Here is a 23,443-nt window from a genome sequence, read left to right as displayed (position 1 = left end):
ACTATGCATTAGGCCTCTGGTCTGTTCGACTTACTCATGAGCCCTCTCCATAGACTCTCTAGTGGCCAGGTGGGAAACAAAGAAGGAGAAGGAGAAGGGGAATGAGAAAGGGAAGGAGAAGGGGAAGGGGAAGAGGAAAGGGGAAGGGGAAAGGGGAAGAAGAAGAAGGAGAAGAAGAAGAAGTGGTTACTAAAACAAATCAAACCCCTTTAACTTTACATTTTTTACATTTGAGGGGAATGTAGACACTCGCAACTCACCAAGTTTTAAATTCTCATACTTAGGAAAGGTGAAATTTGTTTCAAGGTCACCCAAGCCAAAAGTCTGAGCTTTCTCAGACTTTAAGTTATGATAATAATGAAATTTGGGAATAACTGATTCAAAAACACAATGATTGGGAATCCCTGGGTGGCTCAGCGGTTAAGCGCCTGCCTTCGGCACAGGGCATGATCCTGAAGACCGGGGATCAAGTCCCACATCAGGCTCCCAGCATGGAGCCTGCTTCTGCCTCTCTCTCTCTCTCTCTCTCTCTCTGTGTCTCTCATGAATAAGTAAATAAAATCTTTAAAACAAAACAAAAAACACAGTGATTGCTGAAGTCCATTTATGATCAAACATCTGTCTACCAATAACAGAAAGCCCTATAGAGAATTTTGGCTGTTAAAGTGTTGTACAAGGTCAAAGATTCTTGATACCCCCATTCACTTGCCATTTGAAGGTTTTATATCTAAGCCTTATTTTATTTTAATTAGGTTTTTTAGCTTGGTTCATAATTTTAAAAAATCTGCTGCAAGATGCAATCTTAAGGCAATATATATAGTATGACCCACAAAATGATGAGATTGACTGTTGCATAGAGCTTAGGAAAATAAGCCTTGCTACTTTAGACAGGCTTCTTTCATAATGCCAATAGTCTGGTCTAGTCTAGGGCTGCCCCAAAGATATCTTCAATCATTCTGAGTCCTCCAAGTAAATAAAACAACAAACTTGGGTCATGTAGGACCAAAAAGGTTGGCGTACTGGCTGTGCAGGTGTTTCTTTCTTTCTTTTTAAGATGTCATTTATTTATTCATGAAAGACACAGAGAGAGAGGCAGAGACATAGGCAGAGGGAGAAGCAGGCTCCCTTCCCTGTAGGCAGCCTGATGCAGGACTCAATCCCAGGATCCTGGGATCCTGACCTGAACCAAAGGCAGACGCTCAACCACTGAGCCACCCAGGCGTCTCTATGCAGCTATTTCTAAGAGAAGGGAGACCTGCATTTGATTCCAAAGGGAGCTTTCCTATATTCCTCTATCTGTCTGCTATAATCTAAACAATTCATCAGGATCTAAAATTAGGGACAGGTTGCCAAAACACCATTCTTGTTGCCAACTAGCCCATCTTATGCACTTGACTATAGGCTTTTAGGCAGTAAATAAGTCAATCGCTTTTGTCCAAATCCACCTTTATAAAGGTATATTATCTCCAGTCCAGTCTTTGGACTACATCCCTAAATTTACATTGGGGAGGCCTTGGAAAGCCCAGGGCTGTTGTACAGATGGCCTGGAGCCCAAGGTAAATGAATGGCTGCCATACTACACTCTATTTTATGCGACCTTGGAGCCAGACCCTCCTCCCATGCACAGCCTGTCAGCGATGCCTTGAGGGCCTAAGAAAACTCAAATGAACTGTGTGTGTGTGTGTGTGTGTGTGTGTGAAGGCATGAATAGAAACATATCTTTCCTATAACTCTGCAATGATTAGCACAATAAACTGATCCTTGCAAAAGAGGTATCTGATGTTCTTGCTTTTTGCCTGATTTCACTATGCTTTGGGGGACTCCTAACCTAAGATGTTAACTGCTATGTTTCAGAGGCTGTGTCAAGGCCAGATCAGCTCCACTATGGAGGATCTCAATAATCTTAACCTGATTTTCTTTTTTTTTTTTTTTTTAATTTCAGGGTTTTTTAATTTAAATTCAATTTGCCAACATATAGTGTAACACCCAGTGCTCATCCCATCAAGTGTCCTCCTCAGTGCCCGTCATCCAGTTACCCCATCCCCCAACCCACCTCCCCTTTTGCAACCCGTTGTTTGTTTCCCAGAGTTAGGAGTCTCTCATGGTTTGTCTCCCTCTCTATTTTTTCCCACTCAGTTCCCCTCCTTTCCCTTATAATCCCTTTTACTATTTCTTATATTCCACATATGAGTAAAACCATATGACTGTCTTTTTTCTGATTGACTTGTTTCACTCGTATAATACCCTCCAGTTCCTGATTTTCAAAGAAAGTCAGTGACAGCTATGATAGAATAAACAAATTTGCCCATGTGGGCAGTCTTGTCTCCCTCCTTCACTGATGTTACCCCTGAGCCCAGAACAGGATCTAGCACACCAAAAGCATCAGTAAATAATTGGAGGTTTATCTGGAATTATTGGAATACTATTTATCCAAAGCCTACCATTTATCAGTCATGCAGAAGGCATTTTGCATACCCTGTTTTTCTATTCCTTCTAACAAATAACCCTGTGTGGTGGACGTTATATTAGCTTATAAATAAAGAAACTGAGGTTTGAAAAATTTCACTGACCTACTGAATAACACAAATAGTAGGCAGAAAGCAGGAATTCAAATTTAGATCTGTCTGCCTTTCTAGCCAATATTCTGTCCACCACACCATGTTTTCACCCTAAAAGGAACAAATTATAGACTGACTTTTGGTCTTTTGCTATAAGATACCAAGTTAGCATATTTACATATTATCATGGGTTTAGAAACCCCTCCATGTGACAAGGACTCTGAAGAGCTGATGGGATGGGATGGGAATATAGAAGGCTCCAAACACATATTTCTTTGTGCAGAAAGACAACAGAGTTTGGACCTTGTCACTTCCCTGCCATGCCACTATACCTTTCATTAAAATGAAATGTTCTCATCTGAAAACTGCATAACATAATTCTATCTCACTGAATTAAATGGGCAATGCATTTATGCAGAGCAAGGACTCAATAAATGTAGATTATTACTACCCTAGAATTATGTAGATTATTACCAACCCAGAATTATCTTCAAACTTATGTCAACCAACTCAATTGTTTTTAGAAAAGGCAGAAATATTTTTAAAGGGAAGACTATGCACATATTACCTATTTTCCCCATAAAGAATTTGCCCCTTTATCCAGCAAATTCACTGATGAAATTTTAAGTGGAAACCCCCTTTCTTTAAAAAAAAAAAAAAAAAAGGGGTAGGGGAAGAGGCATGAAAAGTTGCTGTTTAAAAAAAAAAGTTGCTGTTTAGTCAGAACCGTCACTCATGGTATAAAAGGCACTTGAATAATAGGGATTTATGAATAAATTAATATGCATCATCTGGTGAATCCCAAAAGTTTCCTTCTCTTGCCCTGTGTAAGGCTTTTCAGGAAATAAAATTGCCTAAGAGAACATCCTTGCTAACACGTACACAACTAGTGTTGTGTTCTTTTCTAACTAAGAAAAGAAAGGTTTTATTACATTTCTCTACCTAAGGCTGGTAGTTGTAGAACTAATCAGCTAATGTCTTCTGGATACAGTGTGGAGACTCTCTTGCTCAAAAGAGAGCTACCATAGAAAAGTTTGCCACTCTGTGAGGCAAGCAAGTCTTGCCTTGTTCCAAATTTAAGACATTCTGACATGGTCTGAAATGGCCTTAGCCATGCTACCCTGGAAATTTGTGGTCACCCTTTCCATTTTTCTTTCCTCATAAATCGGGCTGTGCTGACTGAGTGCTCAGCATCAGATTCTGCAGGCTGAACAATCCTTCCTGTCCCTACAATGAATCCACGTAAATTTGCCAAAGAGCAAGTGCTATAGGGCAGAGGAGTTGGACCTCAGCATTGGCTCTCCACGACTGAATACTTCTGAGGTAAAACTCATCAAGCAATGGGCTTCAAATCTCTCTTTTCTGAGTCTCTTTCTGAACAGCAGGCCAAAAATGAGCATTCTGAACGTCTCTCTCTCTCTGTCTCTCTGTCTCTCTCTGTCTCTCTCTCTCTCTCTCTCACACACACACACACACACACACAGAGTCAGGGCCGACATGGTTTGAGAGTTCTCAAATGGCAACATCAGCGAAATCGTGCTTACCTTCCAGAAACTTCAGTCCACAATAGATGCCCCTTGCCTGTGAAGAGCAGTCAGAGCCAGATTTCCAGCGTTCCAGTCAGCCTTGTTCTTGTCAGAGAGCAACACATCTCATCTCTGCGTAAGCTCTCAAATTCTTTCAGCGACCCACCCTCTAAAGTTGCAGGTCTAGATTTCTGACTGAGGGCGATCAGTGACGTGAGGCAAAGCTACTGGATGGCACTTTCTGGTTCTTCCTGATGGGATGTGGCTTCCTGTTTCACCACTTGGGAGAGGAGAAAACTGGAATTCAGTCAGACCCAGGATTACAAAGGCATTAGTTGCCTCATCGCTGTTGGTTCTGGTGCACACAGTCATTAGTCAACAACTGAACAAGATGGTCTTACTGTTTGTACTGAAAGGAAGGGGTTTATGCGGTGGAGAGAAACCTGAAACACTATAGTGTGACAAGCCCACACTATTGCCCAAGGCGAGCGGGTCTGACAGCTATGGCATGTTCTAGAAGCCTGTGAGTGTTGGTGGGGATTTGTGCTAACTGAATCACCACCAGCAGCACCAGCACCACCAGCACCATCAATACGCCCCAAAACACATCCACTAGGGAGCACCAGTCCACAGAAAGGTGACTTCTCTGACTGTTTCCTGGCACCTGGGGTGGGGGTGATTCACTTTTTGGGGAACCATATAATGCCTCCCCAATAAAAATCTGGCCACCTTTTTCTTTTAGAAGAGTCAGAGGTAATTTTCTTTGTTTTTATTTATGTCAACCTCAAAGAACAGACCTTACAGACAATGGAAGACAAACCTGTTAGTAGCAGGATACTAACAGTCATTGGTCTGTCTGCTTGAGGCACTTCCAACTTCAAAGGCAAGTTTCCCTACATTTACAGTGTTTATTTGAGAAGGGAGACCTTTGGGGGCCGTTTTCACTTTCTCTTGCCTGCAGATGAAACAACTCCGGGTGTGGACTCTTTAAGGTGCCCTGACGAGCAAGGAAGCTTCAGCAAGTTGGTTCTTGTACCCCTCGGAGCCAAAACTCACCTCCCAGGCGGTTTGGGCAGCGCCGCCCACTCTGAGGGCCTGATTCGAGGCCCTTCCCATCTGTCTACTTCAGCTGCTGAGAGGTATCTTTCTTCTCCTGTCAGCTAATCGATGACAGCAAATTAAAAATTGACCAGAAGCAGAGAAGGGGAAAGGCCAGTCTCAGACTCCAAGGCTTCTCGGGTTTCACTGAATTCAGTTCAAAGAAGGATTGGTAAAGGCCCACTCACCAGACACTCGTTCAACTTTCTTCTTGGCCTGTTTTTTTCTTCCCAGACTTTCTTTTTGCTCTGAAGGGGTTCAGAAGATTTAGAGCTCATCTGGCAGGAGGGCTGAACGCCCAGCAGAGTGGTCACTAAGTGAGGCAGGTTGTAGTTCAGATTCTCATTGCATCCTGCCAGGTGACTATGTAGAATTGCCTGGTCTTCCTGACCCCGTGCTACTCCCTTTCTTGGTTCATCCTTCTCCAACTGCCACCTAACTTACCTTCCTCTTTAAAATTGTTTTTCTTGGGGCACCTGGGTGGCTCTCTGGTTGAGCTTCTGCCTTCAGCTCAGGTCATTATCCCAAGGTCCTGGGATGGAGGCCCACATCAGGCTCCCTACAGGAAGCCTGCTTCTCCCTCTGCCTGTGTCTCTGCCTCTCTCTCTCTGTGTGTCTCATGAATAAATAAATAAAATCTTTTTAAAAAGTAATATTGTTTTTCTCTATCGTGTCTCTCTTCCCTGATGATAAAGCTATACCAGTCACTTTTTTTCTGATAAGATTCCTTAGCACAGGAGACACCTGGTTCCTGGTTGCAACCTACATAGCTCAATACCTCCTCCATAATCAAAAGAATCCCATTATCATAAGCTGCACTGAGTCAGTGTCAAGGTGTAGTCCCTTGTTCCTTGAGCTACAGAGGCAAAAATTAACCTGTTGCACAATTGATGCAATAGTGTGCAAGAGCCAGGGGGATGGAAGTGAGGAATTCTGATGGTTTGTGAGTTGTGACCTACACATAAGCCCAGTGTATCTGTGCACGACCCCTCTGCAGAAGACACATCAATACAAATACGGTTCTTTTGAAGACTGCTAAGGTCCTGCCTTTTCCCTTTTCTCTTTCTCACTTGTACCTCATGATTGATAACTTTATCAGTTCACTGCTAACAGAAGAGAACCCAGGGAAGCATGATAGAGCAAGAGGCCTGTGTGGGTGTCATTTTGTCTAGGTAATACTTAACTGTCTTATTTTATGAGAAAAGTTTAGAAGCGAGTTAAGGCATTAAATCTGTTGTGTATTTTAAATCATTATTAGTAGAGGTTGTTTATTAAATCTCAATGGTTCATTGCATTTTTAAAAGTGAACATCACACCTCTGACAAAGGTAAGCAGTTAAACCCAATATTAGGGGACAAGATTTGTGGGAAGCAGAAAGGGCTGCATTACAAAACCCAAGGAATTTTACCCACAATACAGGAGAGAGGAAGAAAAGCAGTGAGAACCCTATACAAAGCCAGTCAAGATTCTGGAGAGCTGAGTGCCTGGGTGGCTCAGTGCTTCAGCGTCTGCCTTTGGCTCAGGGCATGATCTTGGGGTCCTGGGATCAAGTTCCACATCGGGCTCCCCACAGGGAGCCTGCTTCTCCCTCTGCCTATGTCTCCGCCTCTCTTCTGGTGTCTCTCATGAATAAACAATATCTTTAAAAATAAAAATAAAGATTATAAAGAGCCCCTGAAGAACTCACAAGAGAAAAATAGTGGAAGCAGGACACAGGAAAATGGCTTCAGAGCCACAGCAGGAAGCATGGATCTAGAAACTGTGTCCAGAGCTTTGCTAGCCAGAAGCAGAGGGCACATAAGGTGTAGACACAGAGGAAAGGGGAGTGGGACAGTTTCTGATATTCTAAGTGGCATGTTATGTTGCAAGCCTTAAGCTAACTCTCTAGAGAAGAAAATGTAAGTTTGATGGAATTGATCTGCTTTTACCTCAAAGGAAAGAATCCCTTCCAAGAATCTTAATGAATACAGTTTGGGCCATATTGATCTTAGCCTACTGAGTCCAATGTGGCGGAGGGGGGTGGCTTATGAATAAAAACTGTGTTTTCTTATAATGTTTCATCTTATCATTTTCACAGACTTTCCAAATACAAAAGTTTTCTCATAGAAATGTTAAGTCAAAATGCTACCAAACTGCATTCTCTAAATAGGTGTGTGGAGAAACTCCCATGGGATATAACAAAACAAGCCAAAGTCTTCACAAATGCCTGGAATGTGAAGACTACATCTTCTTGACATAAAAATCTCCCCAGATGATTTGCCTGAATCCCCACAATGGATTATAGATTACAGACACACCTCAGAGTGTGTTCCAGACCACTGCAATAAAGTGAACATCTCAATAAAGCTAGGCAAGGAATTTTTTGGCTTCCCAGTGCATATAAAATTTATCTTTCTACTATACTATAGTATATTAAATGTGCAAAGCATTATATCTTTAAAAATGTGTATATACCTTAACTTAAAAATACTTTATTGCTAAACATATTCTAACCAACACTGGAGCTTTCAACTAGTCCTAATCTTTTTGCTGGTAGAAGGTCTTATCTTGATGTCAATGACTGCTGACTTATCAGAGTGGTGGCTGTGAAGGTTGGCATGACTGTGTCAATTTCTTAAAATAAGACAACAGTGAAGTTTGCCACGTTGATTGACTCTTCCCTTCATGAACCATTTCTTTAGCAGGTGATGCTGCTTGATAGCATTTTTACCCACAGTAGAACTTCTTTCAAAATTGGAGTCAATCCTCTCAAAACCTGCTATTGCTTTATCAACTAAGTTTATTTCACATTCTAAATCCTTGGTCATCATTTCAACAGTCTTCACAGAATCTTCACCAGGAGTAGATTCCACCTAAGGAAACCACTTTCTTTGCTTATTCCTAAAAAAATAATTCTTCATACATTTAAGTTTGATCAGGATGGCAGCAGCTCAGGCTCATCTTCAGCCTCCACTTCTAATTCTAGTTCTCCTGCTCTTTCCACCACATCTCTAGTTATTTCCTCCACTGAGGTCTTGAATTCCTTGAAGCTACCCATGAGAATTGGAATCAACTTGTTCCAAACTCCTGTTTGCGTTGATTCTTTGACCTCTTCCTGTGAGTCACAAATGTTCTTAGTGCCACATAGAATGATGAATCCTTTCCAGTAGGTTTTCAGTTTATTTTGCTTAGATCCAGCAGAGTAATCACTACCTGTGGCAGCCAGAGCCTTATGAAATGTGTTTCTTAAGTAATAAGACTTGAAATCACTCCTTGATCCATTGGCCACAGAATGACTGTTGTGATAGCAGGCATGAAAACAACATTAATCTTAGTGTCTATCTCCCCTCAGAGCTCTTGGGTGACCAGGTACATTGTCAACCCGCAGGAACATTTTGAAAGGAATCTTCTCTTCTGAGCAGCAAGTCTCAACAGTAGACTTAAAATAGTCTGTAAGCCATGTTGTAAACAGATGTGGTGTTATCCAGGCTTTGTTGTTCCCTTTATAGAGCATAGGCAGAGTAGATTTAGCATAATTCTTAAGGCCCTTGGATTTTCGAAATAACAAGTGCTCCCCCAAACTTCACCTCAAGTTAAACTCACCAGGTGCATTAGCCCCTAATAAGAGTTGGCCTGTCTTTTGAAGCTTTGAAAACAGGTATTGACTTTTCCTCTCTACTTTGAAAATCCTAGCTGGCATCTTCTTCCAATAGCAGGCTGGTTCGTCTACATTGACAATCTACTGTCACCTTCATGAATTATCCTAGCTAGATCTTCTGGTTAATAGGCTGCAGCTTCTACATCAGCACTTATTGCTTCATCTTGCACATTGATGTTATGAGAGCAGCTTCATTCCTTAAATCTCATGTACCCACCTCTGCTGGCTTCAAACTTTTCATTTGCAGCTTCCTCACCTCTCTCAGCCTTCACAGAATAGAAGAGAGTCAGAACCTGGCTCTAGATTAGGTGTGGCTTAAAGGAATGTGTGGCTGGTTTGATTTTCTATCCAGACCACTAAGACTTACTCCACATGAGCAATAAAACTTTCGCTTTTTATCATTTGTGTGTTCACTGGAATAGCACTTTTAATTTCCTCTAAGAACTTCTCCTTTGTATTCACAGCTTGGTTAACTGACACCAGAGGCCTAGCTTTCAGCCCATCTTAGCTTTTGACTCACCTTCCTCACTAAGTTTAATCATTTCTAGCTTTTGATTTAAAGTGAGAGACATGTGGCTCTTCCTTTCACTTAAACACTTAGAAGCCATTGTAGAGTTATTGACTGGCCTAAATTCATTATCGTTGTGCCTCAGGAATAGGAAGACCCAAGGAGAGGGATAGAGGTGGGGGAGCAGCCCACTGGGGGAACGCTCAGAACACATACATCTATTGGTCAAGTTTGTTGTCTTACGATTACAACAGTAACATCAAAAATCACTGATCACAGATTACCGTAATAGATATAATTTAATTATAATGAAAAAGTATGAAATACTGTGAGAATTACTAAAGCATGACAGAGACACAAAGTAAACAATGCTGTTAGGAAAATGGTACTGATAGACTTCCTTGATGGCTCGACGCAAGGTTGCCACAAACTTTCAATTCATAAAAAAAAAAAAAAAAGCATTGTCTGTGAAACACAATAAAGTGAAGTCATACAGGTCTTCCTGCATAGCACCTGAACAGAATCTCCTTTACCTCCCATCCACCAGGTTCCACACTCTCCTTGGCCCAGCATCACAAGTTTTTCTGGGAGATAATTTGAGAGAAAGTGAGGAAATTGAAGAGCAGATCATCAGAACTAAGGGTTTTCATACATTCATACTTGAGTATCCCCTATCCCTCTCTGTTTTGTGTCTGAAAGCTCCTTCCCCTCCTGCTCTATGTCTGCTTATATCTCAATCATCACCCTCTGACATATGTAACCTCTTATTGCCTTTATGACCTATCTCCCGAATTACAATGTCAGCACCATGAGGGCTGGGACTTTTGTCTGCCTTGTTCACTGCTGAATCCTCAGGAGTCAGAATAATTCTTCACACAGAGTCTATGTTCTGTGTTGGGAGGGCACATCTTTGATTGTGTCTTTTCCTATCTACCACATTGTGTTCAAAGGTAATTCATTGGGCTTCCTCAGAACTTAGAAGTGGGTATTGGGTGTCATGAAGATGGCTGGTTCTATTCTGAGTTAGTTAGGAGAAGGGGAGATTTTTCCCTCAAAGATTTAGATCTGTCACATACTGAGTATTTGAAGCAAAGTGTTTTTAGAATCCATCTGGCACGTACTCTGGGAAGGCCATGGAGCTGTATGACAGCCAGATCACACATTGTCGTTTGAGTTGGCTCTCAACAACCTTTTGGTCCACAGCCCTCACTAAGAGATAGCCAGAAGGTCTGTGCATATGGCTCCTGGCCCTGGGTGTGGCTGAGGGTGATGGGGGCAGGCCACATCTCAACTCGCCTCTTCCAGAAAGCTTTTGTTGCTAAACCCTTGTCCCACTTTGTGCTATGTGATCTTATGCTTATTGGCTATGTGACTCCAGGCAAGTCACCTAACTTTTCAGTCCTGTGAGTTTCTCACATGCAAAATGAAGAGAATAACAGCAATACCTCAGAGTTGTAGAAACATTAAATGAGTTAATATACATAAAAGCACTTAGGAGAGTACCTGGCATATCGGAAGAAGCCCTCTGAGACATATCTCATCAGCTATGATGATAATTATAATTACTATTACTAATTTATTTTATCTATGAGCTTTACTCCTGTGTTGCTTTGTAATAGACTTTATATCATGCATTTGGTCTTAGTTTCTCCAGTTAAATCTTGGAGTAAAAGTCTCTCAGTAGCACCCATTACTACTTTCTGAACATAGTATTTATTCATTAACTCATTCATCAAGTATTTTATTGGGCTCATACTATGTGCCAGGGTCATTGTATCTTTTGAAGGAGCTGAGGATCTCAAGAATAAAAACATAGCATGATTGCCCAAACTAATATAGACACACATTCATATAGATGAGCATAAGTATTCACAAACCTACTGTACAGAGTGCAGAGGGAAATCTACATATGTGTATGCAGTGTGTGTATATTTATATGCTCTGTATAGGTATAAATTGGGACGATAGAGGAGATGGACTCCCAGACAATTCACTATTCCAACATGCAAGCAGGCATAGCCATGGATTTTAAGTGAGGAGCTAAGACTACATAATATGGCATCAGGAAGCAGGCAGAAGTGGCAGATAAAGTTTTCATCCCCAGAACTAATCCCACAACTGTCTCAGTCTGTGAAGGTAGAATGTGGTAGCTTTAACATCTGTGCTCCCTGTATCCAGCATTGTGTTGGGCATCAGAGTAACTACTCCATGTACTTTGAATATACTTATATGGGCTGCATCAGCACTTACGTAGGTAGGAAGCTCTGGGAGTTAAGACGGAGATGAATGTCTCAGTAAATGCCTGGGCTGTCAATACCATGTTATGCGTGACAAGGTAATGGAAAACAAAATGCCCCTTATCCATCCAGCTGTCATTCATTCAGTACGTGTACTTATACAAGGTGCTTGACATACAGGTGTCATACAAGGTGGAGACAATGTCTCTGATCTCAAGGAGATTGCCATATATCTTTGCCCTTTTACTCTGGTCTCTCTCCTATCCTATACCCTAGATGCCACCTGCCAACAAGGAATCAGGCACCTCTCTTCAGCTTATCAAGTCTTGTGTATGATTTTTTAAAAAGCCAGACTAACTTTCATGAAGTCACCAGCTAAGACTCCTTCCCAAAAACAAGACTCTCCCCCAATCTGCCTGCTTAATAAAAGACTGGTTATTCCATAGGGCACTAGAAACACAGCCAGGCTTGAGGTTGAGTGTTGACCGTCTGTGGGATCGTGGCTATTAAACCGGCTTGGTCACTCTTTGGTCATTTCCAGACTCTCTTTGGTGGAGTTCTAAACCAAATATATTTCCCCTCATCAGTTGCTTTTGTGCCACCAAAGTACTCACAGTGATCAGAACATCCCAGTGGAACTAAGTATGGTATTGAGATCCCAATCTGGGTGGGGGGAGGGGGGGGTGGTTCCTTTTCGTTTCCAATCCCTCAGGTAGAGCTGTCCTCCTGCATGCTATTACCAAGTAATGTCGAAACACGGCCTTTATTAAACTATTTCCTTGCTCTACAATTTATGGCTTCCTTATGCTGGTACATTCAATCTAAACTATAACTGCCTATTTCCTAAGCTCCCCTCCAAAATGTGATCCCCATCTAGCCTGTCCCACTTTTGCACTTCATTGTACCCCAATACAGTAAGCTCCTGGGCTAAGCCCGTGGCTATGTTCATGCTGCTCACTCTGATCTTTGCTCATGCCCACCTATGGTCTGTCCACATCCTAGACCCAACCATTTCCTCTGGGAGATTCTGCCTCTCAAATCAACTTGAATCACCTTTCTCTTCCTCGAGCCCTTACACTTATCCATACATGCCATCAGCCTCACTTTACGTGCAGTGCATTCTCTACCAGCATAGCACAAAACACTTCCATAATACAACCTGATCAATGTTTGTGTATGTACACACACATACACAGGCAGGTGTGTGTCTTGTCTCTGATATGAGTTATAAACACCCTATGAACCCAGATAGCCTAGAAACACTACCAGGTTCAGAGGACACTCACAATAAATATTAGTTAAGGCTCTGTTAACACTCCTTCCTCTTATATTTTAAGCTATATGTTAAAAGGCCGCTCTTCCTCCTTCAATGGTATTTTCATTTCTTCAACAACTACTTATTGAGCACCTCCTACGTGCCCGAAAATAGGGAAATCACAGTGAACAAGGCAGCTATGATCCCTGCTTCCCTGAATGTCAGCAGCCCTTTGCTCTCCTTCTGTGGGAGACAGTCCCTAGGTCCACTGCGCTATGCAGCGAGTGCTGGGGACTAACACTTTGGAAGACCCTAGAAGGATATGAGCAAAATACCACACACAATGTTGACTATAAAGCATCCTTCCCTGCCTTCTCCTGAGACCTCACATCAGGAAAAAAAAAAAACACTTTTTTTTAACCTCTTTTACATTACACTGGTTTTGAATTCGAAACTCAAATGTCCCATAGCATATTTCACTATTGGGTGTTGTCTGAAAGTGTTCAATAATGTAGGATGACTTCTGTTCACTTACACAACGGATGTCTTATAACAGAGATACACCTGCTAAATATTAGTGTCTCTTTAAAGAAACCAGGTATAAAAGTTGAGTTTTACTAACAACTAATAATACGTATCACCGAATGTTTACCTGAATAATTTATAATGTTCATCCATTCACATGTTTATGGAGCTCCTATCATAGCAGTTATGACACCAGTAAGCAGGGTCACAACAAAAATAGTTTGCTTGACCATTTTAAACTGTCTGCAGGGCCCATTTGCAAAACAGAATACTAGCCATTTATAATTAAATATCTGGCATGAACTTTAGAGGATAAATTGTACACAGGGAAATTATCCGCAACAACTCTAGTCCAAACTTTTCATTACTTAAATCCTTAAAATCAAAATCAACCAACCAACCAACCATTCAACAAACAGATGCAAATACAAAATATGAAAATAATTATCCTAATAAGCATGAAGGGCTTCAGATTTCAGTTAAAATACTATGTTTTCAAAGTTGAAAAGAAAACCATCTAACTGTCAGTAGCAATCAATACCCCGGTAGCCTCAGATATGCTCTGTATCAAGGTCCTAAGTTTTCAGAGACAGTAGCAGAGTAACTAGAACAGACCAGAAAACTCTTGGACTGTTGAACTTCATTACTGCGTTTCAGCAGGGACAATGTAAAGCAAAGATCCTCATATGGTCACATGTGTAATAGAAGAATGTATAAATCATGCATAATTTCATAGTAACGATGGCTTGTGGCTGCCATAATCGGTGACCACCAGAGGGACTGAGCCCATATACTGAAGCAATTTAGCTGTTCCATTCCTTACATATCAGCAATGATCTACACTAATGATCAGATACCCAGGTACATGCCATGCTAATACCATGTAAAGTAAACATAAAACACAGAGCTAATTAGGACAGAAATACCATATGACTCTTCTACAATTCCAATCATTGTTATTAAGATAGGTTATGACTACTGCAGGGGTACTTTCTGTATATGTAACATATTTATCCTGATCTAAACCAGTAACTCAATTTTTAAAATATAATCCACAATACATACCTTTTATATTATGACCTAATATAAATATACATACAAATATATATAACTGAAACCAAAGTTTCACAAAACAATACTTATCCATATCATTTGTGATGTACTCTATTGTCTATTCTAGTCTAATCTTGACTCTTCAAAAAATTCCAGTCTGGACCTATTCATCTGGTTTACTGACCCATTAATGGATGATGGAGCACAATTTATAGGGTTCAAATAACCTAATTGGATTGCTTTACCCTTCCTACAATTCAATATACGACTTTTTTCTCATTCCAGTTAAAGACACTTTCTGATGAGATAAAAGAAAAACTGGCATGTGCATCAAACTTCAGAGGTGATTTCAGACTCCAAACTATGACTACACGGAAGAGGGTTCTTTTACAGAGTCTAAGCAAATGCTGGGAACCTTGATAAATTTTCTTGAATTTTAGAGTAAGTAAAAGCATATTTTCAGTATTTTTTTAAAGTAGGGATAATAACTTTTACCCGACAAAAAGAGAGTCTACTCAGAGAGGTTTCCTGGCCAGTGGTACAAAGGCCACAGCAGCTTGTGAATCGAGTCTAGGCTCTCAAATCCATTTCTGGACAGTCTCTGGGACTCCCTGCTGAGCCCCCTACCACAGAGAACTACAGTAATCTGGGCTAGATCTCTCTTCACCTGGGTGGGGTTAATATCCAGAAAAGATGGGGCCTACCCAGCGATTCACAAAGACTCACAAAGGCAAAGATGGGGAACAGCTTGATGCTCTAGCTCTGGGATGTGCCTGACTTTGCAAGGCCCAGTACCTGTGGGTTACAGCAAAGGGGAGGCAGCTCAGCCCAGGATTCCGCCTCAGTCTGTGCGCGGACAGGAACAGGGCCTCACCCTGTGAGGGGACAGGCACCCAAGTCACGGCTTTGCTGCAGGGTGACAGGGTCAGACCTTCGCCTGAGTGGGAATAGAGACAAGGCCTTGGTCTAGGTGGGCACCGGGACACAGCTTCAGGCTACATGGGGATATGGACCTGGGACAAAGCCTGGGTGGACTCAGGGACCCAGGGAACCACCTCAGCCTGCAGGGGTTGGGGGGTGGGACAGGGACAGGGGCAGGGCTTCAGGCTGCAGGGGACAGAGACAAGGGCCTTAGCCTGCAGGGGGACAGGGACAGAGTCTCTGCCTGCGGGAGTACAGGGACCCAGGGCACAACCTTGGCCTGTGGGGGGTTGGGAACAGGGGCAGGGCCTTAGCCTTCATGGGGACAGGGACAGGGCCTCAGCCTGTGGGGCACGGGGACCCAGGGCATGGCCTCGGCCTGTGTGGGGACAGGGGCCGGGCTAGGTCTGAGCGGAGACAGGGGCCGAGACAGCCCCTCGGCCTGCGGGGGCACAGGGGCCGGGGACGAGGCCGAGGCGGGTCGGGGACGCCGGCACTGGCCACGCAGCACTGACTCCCGCACCGCGGGGTCTGCGGGTCCCGCGTACACCCCCACCGGCACGGCCTGGCAGCCTCATCCCTCCCCCGCACCTTTCTCCTCTGCTCAGAGGCCGAGACTTGAGTGCGCCCAGCCCGGCCGGGGCAGCGCAGCGGTGCATCCTGGGACTAGGACCCCTCCAGGCCTGGGGGCGGGGCGGGGGTGAGCCCCAGCGCAGGCCGCCCGAAGAGTGCACGGGAATGACAGCAGCTTCCTTTATTAGTGTGTGTGTGTGTGTGTGTGTGTGTGTTTTATTGGAGTTGGATTTGCGAACATACAGTATAACACCCAGGGCTCATCCCGTCAAGCTTCCTGCGCAGGTGCAGGTGCAGGTGCTGGGGGGCACGGCAGGCACTGTCCCTGACCTTGCAACACAGACTGTAACACGGGCTAAGGAACCGGCCCGAGCTGCCGCGCTAGTACATAGCACGGCTGGGATTCCAACCTGGCTTTTTTGTAACTCCAAACACGGCGCCCTTCTTCCTGCACTACAACCTCCCCAGAGGGTAAGTAACATTGTAATTGGTCTACAGACTCCTCACAACTTCCCAGTGCGGGGAGAGGCAGCTGGAAGCAGTTCTAGAATAATTCTTAAGTCTAGGTAGGCAGTGATCTCATTACAAGGATGATTGAACAGAGATAGATCAATACAAAGACTATAGCTAAAAAGGAGCAGTGAAAAATCTCCAACAAAAGAGGAAGAATATTATTTCTTTGAATATTTGATTAAAATATAAATGTGTGAAAATCATTTATAGAGGAGATAGTATAGTGTAGTAGTTAGGAAAACAAGCTTTGGAACCAGACAGCCCGGATTCAAATTATTGACTCTTCAATTTAATGACTTTGGGGTATATGACCTCAGGTTTTTTAATGCTTCTTATAGCTTTTTAAAATGCTAATTTCCTCATAAGTAAAATGAGGATAATAACTCCTCCTTGCAGGGGTCTTAAGGATTGTGTGATATAAAGTCTACAAAATGTTTAGTATAATATCTGGTAAAAATAAGTATTCAGAAAATGATAGCTATTTTTGCTATTTCTCTGCACAAAAAAATAAGTGATGTATGTTCTTAGTAATAAGCAACTTTATTATTAGGTTTTATTAAGTTTTAAGTCTTAATATGTTTTCCATGACATAAAAGTGAAAAGGCATCAAAGAGAGCTCAGGAAGAGATAAAATTGCAAGCAAGGAGTTGAGATACGAGCAGAGATGGATGAAAGATTTCAAGGAAATAGAAAAATAATCACAGATTTAACACCTGCTTTGGAGGTGATGATGGGGTGAACTGACGTTGGAGAAAAGCAAATCAGGTATAAAGAAGTAAAGAGTTCAGACATTCTCCCAGAGTACACAGAAGAACAAAGATCAAAGTGCTAAGAGAGGAAGATAAGCATGAGGGAAAAAGCAGAAACTCCATCTACAAATGATTACTTAAAGAACATCTGAGATGGTATAAACGACTCATGTTCTAGGTAAGAGTACTCAAAAGAGAACCACATCTAGATATAATTTCAGGACATTTTTGCATTTCAAGGACAAGAAATTATTTGGGATGTACCATTTGAAAATCACAGTTAACCTAAAAATAACCCGTTGAGGATGGTCTCACCTGTCTCCTCCAGAACAACAGGAATAGAAAAATGGATCACTAAATTCTGTCCCTGAAACTAATAATACAGTATGCTAACTAAATTGAATTTAAATAAAAAATTAAAGAAAATAAACTCTTTGAAACTAAAACATAAAAAAATAAACAACAATGGAGCAAAATGGCAACCATTTAAGAAAAAATTGCAACACAAAAACTGTTCCCAAACAACTTGTCATTTAGTCAACAAAGGAATGGCGACTGAAAGACACATTTTGATATTCAAGCTTTCAGAAAATATACCCCTCTTCCTAGGAAGGTTGCTGAGAGGCACACTCCCAGTCATGCTTTCTGGAAACTTTACCAGAGAGGAATCAAAATTAAGATTAGCTCATTGGATACACTGTGAATCAAGAGGAAAGAAGAGTTAAGACTAAGTTATCAATATAATAATAGTGATAAATATAATAATAATAAAATGGAATGGAAAAAGCAAAATTAAAATTTGGAGAAGATACATAATGTACAAATTTATTGGGAATGGTGATGTGGTTTATGAATTCAGATAACATTAGCAACAGCTGGAGAGGTGAAGGGGGCAAGCAAATGAACATTAATGAAATGTTGCATGAATGAAATCTATACTTTTGGCTTCTGTATTGGCTTTGATGACTAGAAAAAGGAATCTTCAAACATGTTTTTGGAAAGCATAAAAAGATAATGTTTTGTATAGTTAAAAGAAGTAGGTATGTTTTCTAAATAACTACAAGACATAAATACAAATTAACAATCCATATGCAACCCAAGAGAAAACAAAGAAAACATCAAGAAAGGATAAACTAAAATGTCAACTATGTAAGTTATGACATGAAAAATCACCTGGAAGGTTAAAACTAAAAAGAAGTATGTATGTTATACTTCAATAAAAAGGAGTAACTTTGGGATTCCTGGGTGGCGCAGCGGTTTAGCGCCTGCCTTTGGCCGAGGGCGTGATCCTGGAGACCCGGGATCGAATCCCACATCGGGCTCCCGGTGCATGGAGCCTGCTTCTCCCTCTGCCTGTGTCTCTGCCTCTCTCTCTCTCTCTCTCTCTGTGTGACTATCATAAATAAATAAAAATTTTTAAAAATGTTAAATAAAGGAGTAACTTTGATTATTAAAAAGGAAAAACTTTTTGATTATGTTTTTATTATAAAATCTATTATCTGTTGCTTATATAGTTGACTCTTGAAAAATGTGGGGGCTGAGGTGCTGACTTCTATGCCGTGGAAAATCCATGTATAACTTTTGGTGCCCCCAAAACTTAACTACGAGTAGCCTACTGTTGACCAGAAGCCTCACTGATATCATAAACAGCTAGCTAACACATATTTTGTATGTTCTGTGTATTATAGATTGTATTCTTATAATAAAGTAGGCTAGAGAAAGGAAATGTTACTAAGAAAACTGTACAGATGAGAAAATATATTCACAGGACTGTATTTATAAAAAAATCCAACTATAAGTGGACTTGTGCAGTTCAAACCTGTATTGTTCAAGGGTCAACAGTACATGATCAGACCAAAGAAATAATTCCAAAAGTTTTTTTTAAAGATTTTATTAATTTATTCATGAGAGACATGGAGAAATAGGTAGATAGAGGGAGAAGTAGGCTTCTGGTTGGGGACTCATGTAGAACTTGATCTTAGGACCCCAGGATCACGAGCTGAGCCAAAGGCAGATGCTCAATCACTGAGCCACCCAGATGCCCCACATTCCAAAAGATTTACTTTAGAAGTCACAAAATAAAGGTGGGAACCTTAGACCTTAGTCTTGAATGGTCCTGATGCACTTTTCTTTAGATACCACAGTGATTTTTCTCACAGCTGGTTCATAGCTCAAGTAGCACAGTCCGGGTAGACAGTGTAGCTGCATCAGAGTTCCAGCATCATCTGTTCCACATATCACTATTCCAAATAGCACACTACTGTATTTGTGAGTCCAGCCTCCCACAGAGGATATGTCACCACTGACCTATAACAACTGCAGTGACGCATCTTCACTGAAGATGGGCCTTTGCCATACCCCCACAAGACTATTAAAGAATAAAATAAACAGTGCTATTAATTTGCATTTTACAATGCTATTAAAAGAACTGCTTCTGATGGAATCCCAATGGCTTCTTCTTTCTCCATACCAGTCTAGGAAGTACAGAGTACTGTTCAAGATCCATTTCCAGGGGATCCCTGGGTGGCTCAGCGGTTTGGCGCCTGCCTTTGGCCCAGGGCGCGATCCTGGAGTCCCGGGATCGAGTCCTGCATCGGGCTCCCTGCAAGGAGCCTGCTTCTCTCTCTGCCTGTGTCTCTGCCTCCGCCTCTGTCTCTCTCTCTCTGTGTCTATCATAAATAAATAAATCTTTAAAAAAGAATCCATTTCCAAATCTCCATCTGAAGGTGTGCTGACATTCTTTTTTTGCCCATATGGATCTTTGAGAGAATTGGGTTATTTATGATTACTCTCAAATGTTACTTTGATTCTACTCTTAGTTTGTAACAAAACTCACCCATAGGGTAGAAAATCTGTTGCCAGTTAATTTTATTTTCCAGTTACACTTACCTTCCCATCCATGTCATCATTCAAATCATTCCTATGCATATCAAAAGTGACACACAATTAAGAGGGCATAAGCCATATTCAAGCAAAAGATGCCATATGACATCAAAAGTGGTTTATTTGTCCACAATCTAGTAAGGAAAATATCCTTATTTCACCAAAAAAAAAAAAAAAAAGCAAAATCAGGAAGGATTTTGTAAGACAATTTACAAGAAAACTGACAGTCAAAATTCCAATCGTTTTTTACACAAGAAAGCTATACTACTCTTTTGTTTTGTGTTCAGAAATGAACAAACAGAAACACCCAGCAATTTAGTGATAGAAAACATACTTTTCTCTTCTTAGCAAATAAAAATAGTTTAGCTTCCAGGAAACTGGCCAGTCCTTATTACAATTTATTGAACACCTTTAAAAAAAAGGCATAGGCAATAATAAATGTGCTGCTGGTGTGTCCATTTTATGGGACTCGAGAGAGAAATGTGTCTGACAGAAGGCCTAAAACATTTAAAAAACACAAGTGCTGACATGATGCCACAAACAATCCCAAGCGCCAGTCCTAGGAGACCTCTTCAAAGTAAATGCATGTTTGAAACGATGGTTTGGGATGCCTGGGTGGCTCAGTGGTTGAGCATCTGCCTTTGGTTCAGGTCATGATCAGTCCAGGGATCGAGTCCCACAACAGGCTTCCTGTGAGGAGCCTGCTTCTCCCTCTGCCTGTGTCTCTGCCTCTCTCTGTGTGTCTCTCATGAATAAATAAATAAAATCTTAAAAAAACAAACAAACAACCAAAAACAACTCTGGCTTTCAGTGATTAGGTAGACTCTTGTCTTAAACCAAACTAAAAATACCTGAACCTTTCTCACCAGGAAGGAAATAATACCCTGATCACATGCCATTTCTCAGTTCTTTTACATACCAAAAGATTGTATTTTCTTTTAAAACAAAGCAAAAGTTCCCAAAATGAAAAATGCAAGCAATAACTGACTGTACACAAACATGTCTTTTACCCAGTGTCAGAAGTAACTGTAATATAGTTTGGTCAGACTACTTGGTAAAGTTCAGTGTCAATGGAAAATTTAGAAAAGGATCACTGCTTTTCCCAAATCTTAAAAAAATATCCTAGGGAGTTTTGTAATTAGGAGCAGATAAACGGTGTTAGCTGTAAAGGCTGCATTGTTCAGCTCTATCATCCTTACAATAATCAGAAAAACTTAAAATTGGTTTGCTAGTAGGGGTTATGATAATAACCAGGAAAGGCATTTTATCAAACAGTTTTCAAGGAGCCATTACAATAGAGCAAGACAACTCTACAGACTGTCATCAGTGACAAGACCAATTAAAGTTCAGTATTTAGGTCAAGTTTCCCAACGCCAGAAGCAGTCGAAGCCCGAGAAGAGGTGGGAAGAGTAGCAGCAGGTCAGACCAGAGCCTGAGGAGGCGCTTGGTGACTAGAACAGGACTTTTGGGGATGGTGTTCAAATTATTGTTGACTTGGGATGGTGTGCTTTTCAGCCTATCACTTCAAAGATACCATGAAAAAATCCCACTGTTCAGAAGGTAGAGAACACAAATATGTTGAACCACTGTCCTTGGGGTTTCTCCTCCCTCCTCTCCTGTGCATACTTGGTTCGACTAAGATTGCTCTCTCAGACTTAACCAACAGCCTCCTAAGGAAGAGTCAAAGCACCCGGTGGCTTCTTCTCAGAAATACTCAACTGCATATGCATTGTCCATCTCAAAGCCCTGCCTAACACCTCAGGGTTTCCTAGGAGTGTTTCTTGCTCTCTTGTCCTTGTCCTTTCACTTTCCTTCTTCTGTCAAGCCTTTTCTTCCTCCTCTCTCTAGTCTCAGGATGATCATGTCTTGCTCCATGACTCTCATCAGACCTCTATGCAACTGCCTCCCGTGTTTGCTAAAGCACCCATGGGCAGCAGCAGCTTTAGCCACATGAATGAAAAAATGGCACCTGTTTCAGGCTGATCCTCTGTTCCCTTTTCAAAATTTATATATATATTTTTCTTTTCAGTTATATATGCATACATTAAGACACAAAGTCTTTTAGTTCTGAAAATTTTTCTTGTACTTGTCCTGTTGCTGTACTTTCTAGATTGCTTCAACTTAGACTACATTTCCATTGTTTTTCATTTCTGCTATCATGTTGTTTATTTATACACTTTTTTATGTAATATGTTTTACAATCATTTATCTCTGGGAATGTTCATGGATTAACTTCCTCCCCTATGTATCTAGTTTGTTTTGGCCTCTCTTTCATGTTAGAGACTTTCCCCAAATGCCTGATGATCCTTGGCTATTCACTCATACTTGAGTTGGGCATTTAAATGTCCATCAGAAGGTCTATGCACATGGGTGTGGTTTGTGACTGTGGGCTTCAGAGTGGGTGACTCGGTGAGAAATTTCTTTGGGGAAGCTTCCAATGCATCTTTGGATCTTTTTTTCTTGAGTTGATCAGATTCCTCAGAAGGATATCTGTTCTCTTGGGGGAGAAGGCTGGGGACAGAGTGGATCTCAATATGCAGTGTCTAATTAATCCCCTTTTCAGTGTGATATGCCTATACTCAGATATGCCTGGTGTTCCCCAAGTCCCAAGGCCCTGTTTTACTCCTCTGGGAAGTAAGCCTCTCATGTACCTGAGTACCCTTGGTTCACAGTATAGTATTTGATACTCCTTAAGTCTTCAGGGGGATCCACCTGGTAACCAGGATGCTTCTCAACTTTTTTCCATTGCAGCTAAGAATTTAGTTTTCCTAGATCTACTGAGTCAGTCCTTGTATCTTATTGCTCCTGATTTTGGCCCCTTTATTCTAGTGTCGTAGTGAGTCTCTGTAGGAAGAGAGCTGGATGCAGGTGCTTAGCCAGGACCATACTGCCTCTTCTCCATCTCCACTGCCCTTCTAGTGGGCAGTGGGCTTCTGCAGAACTCTTTTCAATCTTGCTGCTTGTCTGCCTAGCCACTATATTGCTACCAAAATCACTTTTTTCCAAACAGAAAACCAGTCATTTACTCAAAAACCTCATTAGCTCTCCATTGTCTATAAAACAGTCAAAACTGCTTAGCAAAGCACCAAGCGTTCTGGATGATCTGACCCCCACATCCCTTTTTGGCATGACTTATCATGGAGAAGAGGATGAAAAGACATTGGAACCAGACTGCCTGGATCCATTCTCTGGGCTCTGCTGCTTTGCCAGGTGAGTGATCTTGGTCAAGTTACTTAATCTCATCTGTGAAATAGGTATTATAATAGTACCTGCCTTCCAACATTACGGTGAGGATTATTAGAGCACTTACCACAGTGGCTGGCACACAGCAAGTATCATGGGAGAGTTAAAGGTAAGCCTCTGCACACCTGTCTCCTCTGGGAGATGATCAAGTCCTTGGAAAGGGC

At 41.6% G+C, this 23,443-nt stretch overlaps 1 protein-coding gene across 10 annotated transcripts in view; it reads right to left on the bottom strand.

The window, feature by feature from the left end:
- The window catches only part of CERS3 (ceramide synthase 3), a 121,221-nt gene extending 105,224 nt beyond the window's left edge, over positions 1 to 15,997 (bottom strand). For 6 of the 10 annotated variants that reach the window (XM_072796856.1, XM_072796864.1, XM_072796845.1 and 3 more), the window contains exons 1-3: positions 15,910 to 15,992; positions 15,193 to 15,334; positions 4,103 to 4,364 (exon numbers count right to left, since the gene is read on the bottom strand). The gene's annotated coding sequence lies outside the window, so the exon portion shown is untranslated. Of the gene's footprint in view, positions 1 to 4,102; positions 4,365 to 15,192; positions 15,335 to 15,909 lie in introns of all 10 variants that reach the window. The other 4 variants (XM_072796871.1, XM_072796877.1, XM_072796897.1 and 1 more) reach the window with 3 other exon arrangements.
- Between the last annotated feature and the right edge of the window lie 7,446 nt (positions 15,998 to 23,443).

Source organism: Canis lupus, chromosome 2 (assembly GCF_048164855.1).
Source record: "Canis lupus baileyi chromosome 2, mCanLup2.hap1, whole genome shotgun sequence".
In the NCBI taxonomy this organism is placed as follows: domain Eukaryota; kingdom Metazoa; phylum Chordata; class Mammalia; order Carnivora; family Canidae; genus Canis; species Canis lupus.
This window is presented reverse-complemented; position numbering and strand designations above follow the sequence as displayed.